This window comes from Melopsittacus undulatus, chromosome 6 (assembly GCF_012275295.1).
Source record: "Melopsittacus undulatus isolate bMelUnd1 chromosome 6, bMelUnd1.mat.Z, whole genome shotgun sequence".
Classification (NCBI taxonomy): domain Eukaryota; kingdom Metazoa; phylum Chordata; class Aves; order Psittaciformes; family Psittaculidae; genus Melopsittacus; species Melopsittacus undulatus.
Genome location: NC_047532.1, coordinates 36,175,131 through 36,187,399, shown reverse-complemented (window position 1 = coordinate 36,187,399; position 12,269 = coordinate 36,175,131).

The window sequence follows — 12,269 nt, the reverse complement described above, 5'->3', positions numbered from 1 at the left end:
AATAGCTGTTCAAGGTGCAGAGAAAACACTGAGCATTACATAAGGGAAGGAGCCTGACAGCCTTCCACGTGCGCACTGTCGTCGTGAGTCACAGCTTCACAGCAAAACGCCTTCCCATCCACCCCTCCCAGTGCTGCCGGCGCGGAGCCGCTCCACGCTTCAATGCTGAAGCGTCTCAGAAGTGTTGTCAAGAGGCGCTTCCCTTCACTCCCTCCGTCTGGCGGATGATTAAGTTAAAAAGCCATTAAACCTTATCCGGCCGCAGGTCTGCCGGGGCTTTCTGCCCAGCTGGGAGGTGATGCCGCCAAGCAGAGTGCCGGGGCTGGGTGTCACAAAAGCACCCTTTCCGCTCAGATGTTAGAGACGGGCTTTGGGTTTATTCAACCTTCTATATTCACACTGCATTTCAAATGGGCGTTTTCTGGTTGGAATAAAACTCAAGGGTCCTGCCTGCTGCAGGAAGTGGGGAGGATCAAGGTTTGCTTTGTCAGGATCCGTGCCTCCTGCGGGCAGGGCTTCTTCCAAAATAATAATCCTTCCACTCCCATGACATAAAGTTTTTAGCCTGATTCATTTAAAAGAATAAATTCCAGCATGGTTGGCCACGCAGGGCTTTTCTAACAGAAAAGTGGATGCGGGATTGATAGTGGGAGGGCAGGAAGCTGCCGAAGGGTAGTCTGGCATTTTTTTTTTAGCTGTGACTTGCTAGAAGTCCCTTCACTTGCTTCCTAAGCAAGTAAATGAGGATAATTAGAATTAGCCACCCTGGAAATCTAGAAATGCAAAGAGCTGTAAAAGAGCTAAATCCATCATAGAAGCATAATGGAACTTTAACATTCAGTAGTTATTATTTAATGACCAAAGTGTTAAGAGCTGCAAACACAGATGGGGATTTGATGTGGGGCTTTGTAGGTACTGCCAGTGCAGAAGGAAGTGGGCTCTCCAGCATGGGGCATGGGCAGAAGACAATGCTCACCGGTCCTCAAGCCAGAGTGGTAAAGAGGACTTAGAAAGAAGCATGGGAGAAACAACCATCCTCAGAAGTCCAGTTTGGAAACAAGGAAACAGCATTATTGGTTCATTCAGATCACCCTTGGCTGTCCTCAAGAGTGTGTGTGACCAAACTCTTTTGGTTTTCTCCCTGGAGACCACACTTGGGTGTCAGTGCCCTTGCTGCTTGGTGCTGGGAGGAGCAAGTGGCAGGGTGAAGGCTGCAGCACACAGCTCCCTGCTGAATCATTTTGAGACTGAGATAAACTCCCTTTGCTCCTCCAGCCACAGGAGCATCCGGAGCTGAACAGGCTGCAGGGGTTGCACCAGGCAGGAAACAGGTTTGACTCTATCTGGTGCTGTCTGCTGCTGCTGCAGCCTGACCACAACTGTTTTACGGTTATTGTCTCCTCTTTGAAATGGAAGAGCACCAAAGGAGGGCAGGCTGGGTCTCCTCCAGGGAGCACAGCCTCTCCACAGCATCTCTGTTTTCTGTTCAAGCTGGCACCAAACAAAAACCCCTTCAGAAAAACTCCACTGGAATTAGCAGAGGCCTTCAAGATGGAGTCAAAATAAATCACCAACAGTAAATTCCACCACTCACACTCAAGTGTGCAGTTACTTAATTGTGCATCTGACCGCAGGAAGCCCTAGTCACCAGTTTACCTCTTGCTAAAGCAGAGTCTGATCTGGACACAGGAGCACTGCAACATGCAGCCCACTACAAATAAGTTTATCCCCAGCCACCCTCCTCTCTCAAGCTGCTAACTTGAAGCTTGATGCTTTTAGCCCAGTTTGTGCCCAGGGAGAGGAGCAGAGAAGCCTAACACCAGTCTCCTCCCAGCCTTGGTGAACTGCACTCATCAAAGATGGCCACCTGGAAATCCTCTGTCGGGTCTGCCCTCAGCCTAGCTGGAACAGCAGCACCACATGGCTTTGTAAACCTGGTGAAAAAGCTAATTTTCAGATACAAACATAATGTTCAACAGTGAGCCAAACAGACTCAACTCACTGTTCAGGCCACCAGAGAAGCCCTTCTGTATTTCCCCTCTACTGCTCTCCTCAGCACCTCTGGATCCTGACCATTTGTCTGCTAAACATGCTGGTTCCGACAATGCATAATTAGTGCTGCAAACTGCATTGTGTTATGCATATGAGCTCAATCTGACCTGTAATTACAGCCAGTGGAAAATCCACCAGTTCTTGCTGCAGAAGAGGCAGCTCTCTCCCAGCAGTCTGAAGTAAGAGGGCAGAGTCCAGAAAGGAGGTAAAGAAACTTCGTGGTATTCTGCTCTTTGATCTCCCTGTTATCCCAGGTGAAGGATTTTAATAGCATCCTTTTATGGCTGTGGGTTGTTTGTTTGTGGATTTTTTTTAATCACATTTTTTATTATTTAAACAATAAAAAAAGGATTGCACTCTCCACGCAACCAGGAACTGTACCTGCAAATGACCGTCCTTGAAGTGATATAAGAAACACCACTGGAATTGTCTAATTTGTGGCTTCCACAGTCTGAAAGCACAGTGCACGGGCACTGGGTTGTCGTTTTTCTACATCCCTGGGCCTGGAAGGCAGCTTTCCCTTTTCTTGTCTGCTGCCTGGCTTCTGCAGGTGCTGCCCTCCCCTCCTGTGCCTTTCACAGATAGCACAGAGCTTAATTGATGTATTAGGAGCAAAAAGCTAAAGTACACATGCATTGCCAGTAAAGCTAATTTTGCACAAGCTATTAGGGATGTAAGTGCCAGCAGATGATAACAAGACCAGAAGATGCAGGGAGCAGCTGCTGCTCTCCCTACCTGGAACACCAGGATGCCTCACAGCTGGCTGGAGTGAGGGCGTGCAAGGTGACTGGATGGACTCTGTTCCTGCCTTGTGGGATAGGACAGGACCAGTTGTCCCACTCCTGCCCAGCTCCAGGTCCCTGGATATGCAGCAGGAGGATGTGGTGCCCCATGGGAGGACAGGGACAGTGGGATTCTGCCCTGAGACCCTGCCAACAGTGGGATTGGGATCACCCTGAGGCTTCACAGGCAGGTCAGAATTTTTACTATTAAAAATCCCAATTGGTTTACGAAGGCTGAGAGAATTGGCCTCTAATAGCTCTTATCTTATCTGAACTTTTGGCTGTTCATACCAGAGCCTTTGTTGACATTTGAAACTATTTTATTTATAAACTTTCTTCCCTCTACAATAGGCTACTCTGGAGAAACAGATGTTCCACACAAACAGCTTTCCAAGCAGATTTATATCTCTTAGGCCAAGTTATCCCACTGACCCCAGACATATGCCTCCTTAATAATTAATGGCTTTTTCTAAATTACTGGAATGCAGCACAGATTCCCCTGGTTCACTGAAGAAAGAAACCAGACCTGCACTAGGCAATATAACAGGGGCTGACAGACAAGCAAAGCAGCCTGAGTGAGAGGGCTGAGTAGGCTCTCTGGGAAGCTCTCCTTGCTAGCTGGGCTGACACCCACCAGAAGGTCCCATGTTCAAAGGCTTTAAAGTTTGCCACTTCCCTCAGTTCTGGGGAATAATTTTTATCCATGGAAGGCCATCAGGCTGTGTAAGTAATTCTCAGAGTCACTAAAGGCTGTGATTTCCCAGCAGCAGCTTTGGTGGTGCTGGCCAGGGTCTAGTACCTTTGAAGACCATCACACATCTACTTGAAAATGCCAAATACTAGAAGTCAGCCACACCTGAAAGTCCATGCCCAGAGAAAACCAAGGGCATTGTTCCCTCTCCCTAAAGGGCTTCAACATGTATAAGGAACATCAGCATGCGGCCTTGTCCCAGAAAACCCTGAAGGCCTTTCACTGGTCACTGACTCTGTTGCTGCAGAGACCCAGAGCAGTTCATCGCAAGATCAGAGATGGTCCAAAAAATAAATAAATTGGTATTCCTGTTCCCCGGGGAATTTTGACCTATTTTGAAATGAACTGCAGGTTTTTAACATTCAGAGTTGCTGCTCAGTATTTTGAGTCAAAATATTAATTTTTTTTAACATTGAACAGTGTTAAAACAAAAAAATGCTAGAGCATGGCAACATTTCAAACTGTTAACATTTTTTTCCTATAAATAGGACAGACTAGATAAATGATATCATACAACTTCATAAAACTAACATACACCCATGCAAACTAACAGGAGATGAAACCTCTCCTCACCAAAGCTTTGCTGTAAACTGTAATTCTGAATATCCAAAGTTTTCCTTGTTTAACCCTGTTTTAAGAGACCTTTGGATAATTTTTTTTTAAGAAAAAACCCAAGCCAAAACAAGTAAAGAAACCAACCCAGATCATTTTGCAGAATGAGCTACAAAGACTTTTCCTAGCTCCTTGCATTGACTCCCCTGCTATTCACAATCGCTGACAAGCAGGACCAAACCTGGGGTTGAGCCTGGATGGGGAAAAACCCAGTCGATGAGCTGGAGCAGCTCATGCCCAGGCTGGAGCTGTACCACAGGGACTGCCCCCATGTTTGAGTTAAAACATCTACTACACAGCAATGAGAGTACATTACAAAGGCAGTAAGAACCTTTCCAGCACTGGGGGTGGGGGGACTCCTCCTCCTCTGATAAATGCATCATCTAGTGTTACGTTATCGCAGTAGTTTCTGTATCAGTTTATGTCAAACACGCTGCAAGAACACAATCCGCATGACCGTCAGGTACCCATTGTGCAGCTGATCGGTTTGAGCTGTTTTTGGGTGCTGTCTTATCACCGCGTAGGGGCGGAGGGTCTATCCTTGCCCCGGCTGTTCCCAGTCCCCTTGGCACAGCCAAGAGCAACTGCCCGGGGGCTGAGCTGTCCTTTGGGCTGGCTGATTGGTTGGCTGGGGTTTTTAATGTTAACTTCCTCACTAAATCAAGCTGCTGTATGTCTCCCCCCACAGAAATCCTAACTATGACCAGCACAGTGCACCCCCACACACACTCTGTGCCTGCCCCACCCAGGGAAGCTAACCAGCTAATTGAGAGAGAAGCTCAGCTCACAGCCACTGAAACCCAGCGTGTCTGGTGACACTTAATTAAAACAAACCCCCACATGCTTTGCAAACATTTTTCTTTTTAATTCCAGTGCATTCTTGTCAGTATGATGTTTTTAATAAATTGTATAATGCATGGCAATCCCCTGCCCACTGCTGAAACACAGGGATATATGTTCATTTTCGTATATATATATATATATATTTTTACTCTATACAAGCAAAGACCAGCACCCACCTGCAAAAACAGATGCCAACATGCCACAGTGATGCCCACAGAGGGGCTTAGGCATTATAAGACTGGCAGTGCCTGTGGGATGCCACTTTTCCCGCTGCAGCTGGGGGACTAGGGCCATGGCCCTGCACACAGGGGGTCTGGGTGTGAGTGGACTGGCTCTATCTCAGCATCAGGATTGCATCCAAATTTCTGTTGATGCAGGTTATGCACAGATGATAAAACCCCAGTAGCTTCCCTGTGGCCACATGTTCAACAGTTTGCACTTCAGCACAAGATCCTTGCCCAGAGCAGAGATGGGGGGGCTGCCGATGACTTTGCAGCATGGCCCAACCATGCTGGATCAGGTTTGCTAGGAAGACGTGCTCTCTTACCAAAACCACCTTCCCAGACTTGCTTCCAACCACTGGAGCAAGTCTAAGAAAAGAAGTGCATGAAGCCAACATGCCTCAACTGAAGCAGATACAAAGGATAAAATACAAGCTCTATCATGGTTTTAATGCTCATGTCCTCCTTTTCCTAGAGAGAGAAGGTGCAAACACAGCCATATTTTAGCCCTGATCAAGCCAGTCCCACATACACAACAACAATGAGTGACCTGTGAGACAGGGCAGCATGCCACTGGGACATGCTGTTCTCCAGGAACAATGACATTAAGTGGGAAGCCACCACACTACCACGGAGGCTGAAGCCGTGCGGCACAGACGCTCCACGCCTGGTGGGGAGACAGCTGGACCTCCCCCGGAATATTAGAAAAACCAAGGGGATGACTCAGCCTCCCCCTGGAAATGCAGCAGGAGCAGCAAGTGGAGGAGCAGCACATGGCTCCCTCCAGCCGGCAGCACGCAGGTGGAGATATCCCCATCACACTCTTCCAGCCCATTGCAGTGTCTAAGGACCACTGGTCCACAGGGCTCCAAGCACCATCCCAGGGGTACTTGTGCCCATGGTGCAGCAATGTGGTTTGGCAGGCAGAGAGCCTCGCCGAAAGGCATTACTGACTTGGCAAGGGATGTTGCTTTCCAGACAAGAAGAGACATGAAGTTGTTGACACATTTCTTCCTGTTCCCATTCAAAACTACATCTCAAGCGGTGCTGCGAGAAAGTCACATGCCGGGTTTAACAGATTTCTTCCCAGAATGAGTCTTCAGCTCAGAAGGGTAGGACATGAGGGATTAAAAAATTAATACAAAATTTTGTTTGCCTATAAGGGCTGTCACAGCATGCTCAAAATAGGGTGCCAAATTTTTCAGTGCTTTCTGCCCTGTAGTAGCCTGAACTGATGCCACTTGGAAAGCTAATGACTTCAGCAGCAGTTTTGTTCACATAATTATTAATATCCACTCTACTGGGAAAGAATTTACAAATAAAGTAGAAGAAAGTGTTGCCCATCCTTCACAAGTGGGTACCTTCAAATTGCAGCATTACACACTGATAGCCAGGATTGGGAAAAGGAACAGAGGGCTGTGAGGTGGGGGGAGAGGGGGGGAAGGGGAAAGAAAAGAGTTGGAAGTGCGTCCTTTCTGCTGCCCTGCTGTCTGTCTGTCCATCCGTCAGCAGGTTGGAGGGACACCAACCTGCCCAGCAGAACAGAGTGCAAGCGCTCCCCTCCAGGATTTGGGCTGTAAGGCATAAGGGAAGGGGAATGCTGCCAGTTACTGAAACAGGGCGAAACGTAAAATGCCAGAAAGTGAATTGGGATACAGCAACACCTATATTTTAGTGCTGAATATGAAGTGGTGCAGAAGCAGCATGTGAAAAAACAGTTTAGTTCTGGCAGTTCCTGACACTGGGTGCTGCCTGTGGGACATCACCCTGCACACTGGGTGGGGGCATGGGACAAGCCCCATCATGCCCTGTTCCTGTGGGAGCGTGGCAGCAATGGGCCCTGCAGCAGCCCCCAGCTCAGGGGGGGCTCATGGTCCCCAGCTGCAGCATTCACCCTGGGAGTAGTTCAGGGTCTGCAGGAGGGGACCACAGAGGAGCAGATCACAGCTTTGAGAGGCTCAGCAGGTGGACACACAGCTGCCAGGGTGCCAGGTACAGCCCTGGATTCCTTCTGGTGCAAAACGGGGGCTTTTGCCAGCATCTGTTGAACAGGGAGAGATGCATGTGTGAACTAGCAGCTCGATTATGTTTTTGCTGTGCTCTAAGCAAAGCAAAGCCTGAATTCCTGAGAAAGAAAACAGATTGGGAAACAGAAGATTACCCAATTTACCTACCAATGAGTCAGAAAGCAGCAAATATGGCACATTTGTTCTCCTGCAACAAGCCCTCTGTTTGACTGGGGTACCCAAAGGCAACCAGTAACAACCCTAGGGAGGACCAAACGCTCACTTTGCTGTCAGTGTTTACCCATCAGGTTCTGAGCTTGGCTGAGCAGTGCCACTACCAAAGGCAAATATTTCCAAGGAGGCTGAGCTCAGTTTGGCACCTGGTCCTGCTGCAGCACTGGGAAAGTCCCGTCTGGGGACCTGAGGCCAGCGAGCTGTGGTGCTGCCCCAGCCAGCAGCATCCTCACCCCATGGTCCCAGAGATGCAGCTTGTCCTAGAGAAGCAGCCACTGCTAGGGAAGTGGACCACCATGGCTGCCTGCAGTTACAGGGCTAACAAGGACTGAAACACCATAGCACTTTACTGGCCAGTTCCAACAATTATGGTAAACAACTGCCTTAGGCTTACAGTGGTAGTTTTATTATTGTCATTAATATGTTACTGAATACAAGTATGCAGAAGCTTGCCTCCAACAACAGACCAGCATCCATGTTTGCCAGTGCCTAGTTAGATGAGGTTCCTCCAAAGGAAAATAACCTAAGTAAACCTGAACACGTAGTGGATTAAAATTCAATTACTGAGGCAGCACAGGACACAGAAGCTCATTGGATCCAAGACATGAGCAGTCGCTCAGGTGGCAAACACTTGCCGCAGCATCTCAGGCAAGTCCGTGTAGCTAAGGCAGATTCGTGCTTGCCCTCATTTTAGCCATGTTTAGGGCTATTCCTGGACAGTGCTTTTGCTCTGGGAGCTTTCACAGGTCACGGCTCCCCCTTGCTGTGCAACACTCCTTTCCCACACCCTTGGCTGGCACCCTTGGCTGTCCCAGCTGCAGCAGTGAATACACTGGAGGGGGAAAACACCCCTGGGGTACGTTCATATCTGCTTAGCCCCCTTGACAGCACCCCAGGGAGGACTGGGTCTCCTGCCAGCTGATGGCCTGCACGCATAACTCTTTCTGGTTGAACTTGGCCATGGCCTCTCTGGCTCCAGCAGAGCCCAGTGAACTGAACACAAAGGGGTTTCTGAACTGAAAGGGATTTTACAAACAAATTGCAGCTTACAGCAGTGTTATAGACATTGAAATTGGTAAAAGTCAGTCCCCTGACTGGCTCTCACTGCAAGGTGGCTTATGCCCAAGGTGCTGCCAGCTTCAAAGTATGAAGGGATCTCCTGGCCAACAGATTTTGTGCCACATGTAAAACATAAAGGGTCACAAAGACCAAGGCTTGCACCACACTTTGGAGATGTGTGTCATCCAAAGAGGATGGAGTTGTTTTAGAGAATGGACATAAAGTGATTAATGCATTGTATCAGGAGAAATTAATCCAGCAATGTAAGTGAAGCTAGAAAGGAAGGCTGATAGATACTCAGATACCTCCAGAGAAATTTTATAGGGCAAGTTAGATTCTTGTTGATTTCCTCAAGCTCTCTTCCTTAAGTTTCTCCTTTTCACTCTGTATCTATGCATCTATTTTAGGATGAAATTTTCAGTTCTGCACAGATGTTCAGAACTGGGTTTCATGCAGTAACAATCTTTTCACATCATTTTCCTTTTTGCACTAGAAATTATGAACAGAGGAAGGAGCTGAAGCCAGCAGCAGCTGTCAGAGGCTGGGTAAAATAACACACTGGATGCCTTTACCCCGTTTGCTTACAGCTGCCAATGTCACAGGACCTGTGACCACAGTCACAGACCCCTTCTGCATCAGGTGTCAGTGTCCTACACCCCTCCCATCCCAAATCTCATGGTCAGGTAGTACACTTCAAGCAGGCTGCAATTGCTTGCACTGCAAGGAATGCACCACACTGCACCAGCTGTCATTCGTTCACCAGCTACTCCTCCAGCCTGCCCAATAGCACACCTAGCCAGACACTAGAGATGGACCCATTTCACACATGTGTGTGTATCAGCTACAGTTATGGCATTTTAAAATACAGGCATTATTTCAGCACCATTTCAGTTTTGTTGCAGGACGCATGGTACGGTCACAACAGCCCTGTGAGAAGCAGTGACTGGCCCCTGCGCACTGCAGCAGAGGTGCACAGGGCCAGTGGTGCTAAGCATGCAGCAAATGGGGACACGGCAGGGATGAGTGGCTGTTCATCACCTCCTGCCCATGCTCCCGGCACTGCCAGAGCTCACACCTATTCCCACCCCAGCTGCTGCTTGCACTGGACTTGAGGACCAGCTCTCCCCAGGCTAGGCTACCCCTCACTTAAGTGCCCCAGAGCATCACTGGAATCATCCAAACTCAGCGCTCAGGCCCAGCTCCCGCCCACCACAGGCAATGGTGCTGTACAGGGGGGGGCAGCAGGGGCCGTTGCACCGCCAGGCACGCAGGGTGACCTGCAGCAGGGACAGATGTAAGCTCTTAGCCCCAGGCTGGCTGCACGCACTCCACACAGGATGTTGCCGCACTGTGTCTGGTGGCAGAAATACCCCATGAAATGAGATGCAGTGCTTGCTACAGAGCCGAAGCGCAGCAGCTCTCAGTGTCTGATGCTGGTTGTTATCCACCACTATGAGTGCACACTAACCGAGCACTTGGTGTTGAGCCAGGCTCTTCTTCATGCTTCGTGTTCAGGATTTCAGCACACCCCACGCTTCCACTGCAGCAGGTCCCACACACATGTGTCCAGGGAGCGCCCACAGCCAGCAGCAGCCAGGCTGCAAAGCTGCACCAGCCCCCAAAGTCACCCAGTGTTAAATGTGCCCCTGCTGAAACAGTGGGAGAGCACAGGAGCAGCTCTGTCATGGGGCAGCAGTCAAGTGCACAAACAAGCGCAAGCATCGCTGCTCCTGGCTGCACAGCAAGAGATAGGTGCAGGAAACGGGAGAAGAGAAGCCACCTGGGCTCTGTGCCCTGGTGCTTCTCAGCAGCACGACCTCAGGCAGGTCCGCCTGGATTTGCCAAAGACACACACAAACACCAAGATGGACTCCACACTCAAGTGAGTGCTGGGAGCAGCTTTTCTTCTGTGCGCTGATGGCAGGACATGGTGCCTGCCCTGCACTAAGCCTGCTATCAGCAGGACACAGGATTCCATTTTTAGCCTTACCAAGACAAGCAGCTCAGCTGGGACTTGCCCATTCAGTGGAGGCCTGTTACCACAGGAGTTTCCCCTGTGACACTGTGCCCTACTAATGCTAACAGTAAGATACACAGCTCAATTTGTATAAAGTGTGGTTTTGTGGTTTAGGCCACCTAAAAAGCCATCCATACTTGAGAGGAAGGTAGAAAGCAGCAGCTTCCACTGCTGACCTTTTCCTGAACCAGAGGTATGCACTGAAAAAAGAAAATACGAGGTATGGGTGGAAAAGGCAATTAGCAACATTGCTTTACAGCTTTACAGCAATTCCTCAAACACCATTTCACAACATCCCTGCAGAGCGCCACTGTCAGGAGTCAGCTGTGGCTGCTCCAGCCCAGCTGCAAAGCTGCTCCTGGGGCTGTGTGCCCAGCCCTACACAGCACACTGTGCTCCTGCTGCGAGTAGAGCCCCAAATACCATGTGCTCCGTATACAGCCCAGGCTGGATAACCAGCACATCCAGGCAAGTACAGTTTGGGATTATCAACAGCGTCAAAGGAAGAGCAGAGAAAAAACATTTCCCTTATGACTGAATGTTTTCTCCAGTGCAGACATTGCTTTCCAGCACAAGCATCCCACCTCCTTCCTGGCCTAGCCCATCTGGGCATCTCTCCAGCTCAGGAGCCTGCTTTCAGCCCTGTGGTTTCATTCCTGTTCCCACAGCAAGGGAGACAGGCTGGGCTCGCTCTCCCAAACCTTCAGACACATTCCCAGTCCTCAGAGAGTGCTGCAAGTGCCTCCCAGCACTGCACTGCCTTGTGGCTGGGGCACATGAAAACAGTCAAAGTGACTTTGCTCTCTCTGCCCCAGAGCTAAGGGTCCGCACTGTGCCCACAGCACCCCCGTCCCATCCCTCACAGGCTGGGTGCTGCAAGGGAGGGACCCCTCCTGTCACCCTGAACATGCTGTGCCATGTGCTGCTTGCCCTCAGAAGAGCATAACCAGTCTTATCCCATACTTGTCACTCTCCTCTTGCCACTATTTAACTGCTGGTTTCCCTGCTGGTGCCATGTAATTGCCAATATATGCCACAACAAGCTTGTCAAATTCCTGTGATGGGTAAAAGACTCCAAATTGCCTATCCTTAGGTACCAAGTACAGGTGTGTGATGAATGCTGTTTGGCCGTAACTTCACTGGGCTTCTGTGTGCTCAAGAGTAACTGCAGTTCATTTCCAGTGCATTCCTGAAATACCACTGTGGTTCATTTCCTCCTGTGGTTTATTAGCACAGGGATAATACTCCTCCTAACATCTTCACCAGCTCCCATGAAAGATACAGCACATCAGCTTCTTACCCACTCTTGGTTTGCTCCTTGAGTCTATATAACAAGCTGCAGGCAGCTGCAAACACCACAGCTCTATCAGCAGACTGAGCTCTTGCAAAGCACCACTAGATACTGTCACTGTCACCATCAGCAGCCATCTCATCCCATCCCACCTGTCCACAGGGCTTTCAGCACCACCAGCAGCAATGAGAAATCCCAGCTAAAGCAGCTGCACACAGGCTGTTTTGGAGGACTTCAGCCATGCCTTTTCAAAACCAGGCAGCTCTGCACAGCAATAAACTGAGAGAGGTGTATCCATGCCACAGGCAGTTCACTCCATGGAAGGGCCCCACCACTTCTGGCAGGTCAGCTGCAAGATGCTCATCCCTTCTTAACTCCTTAAAAGTAGCATCAAGGACCCC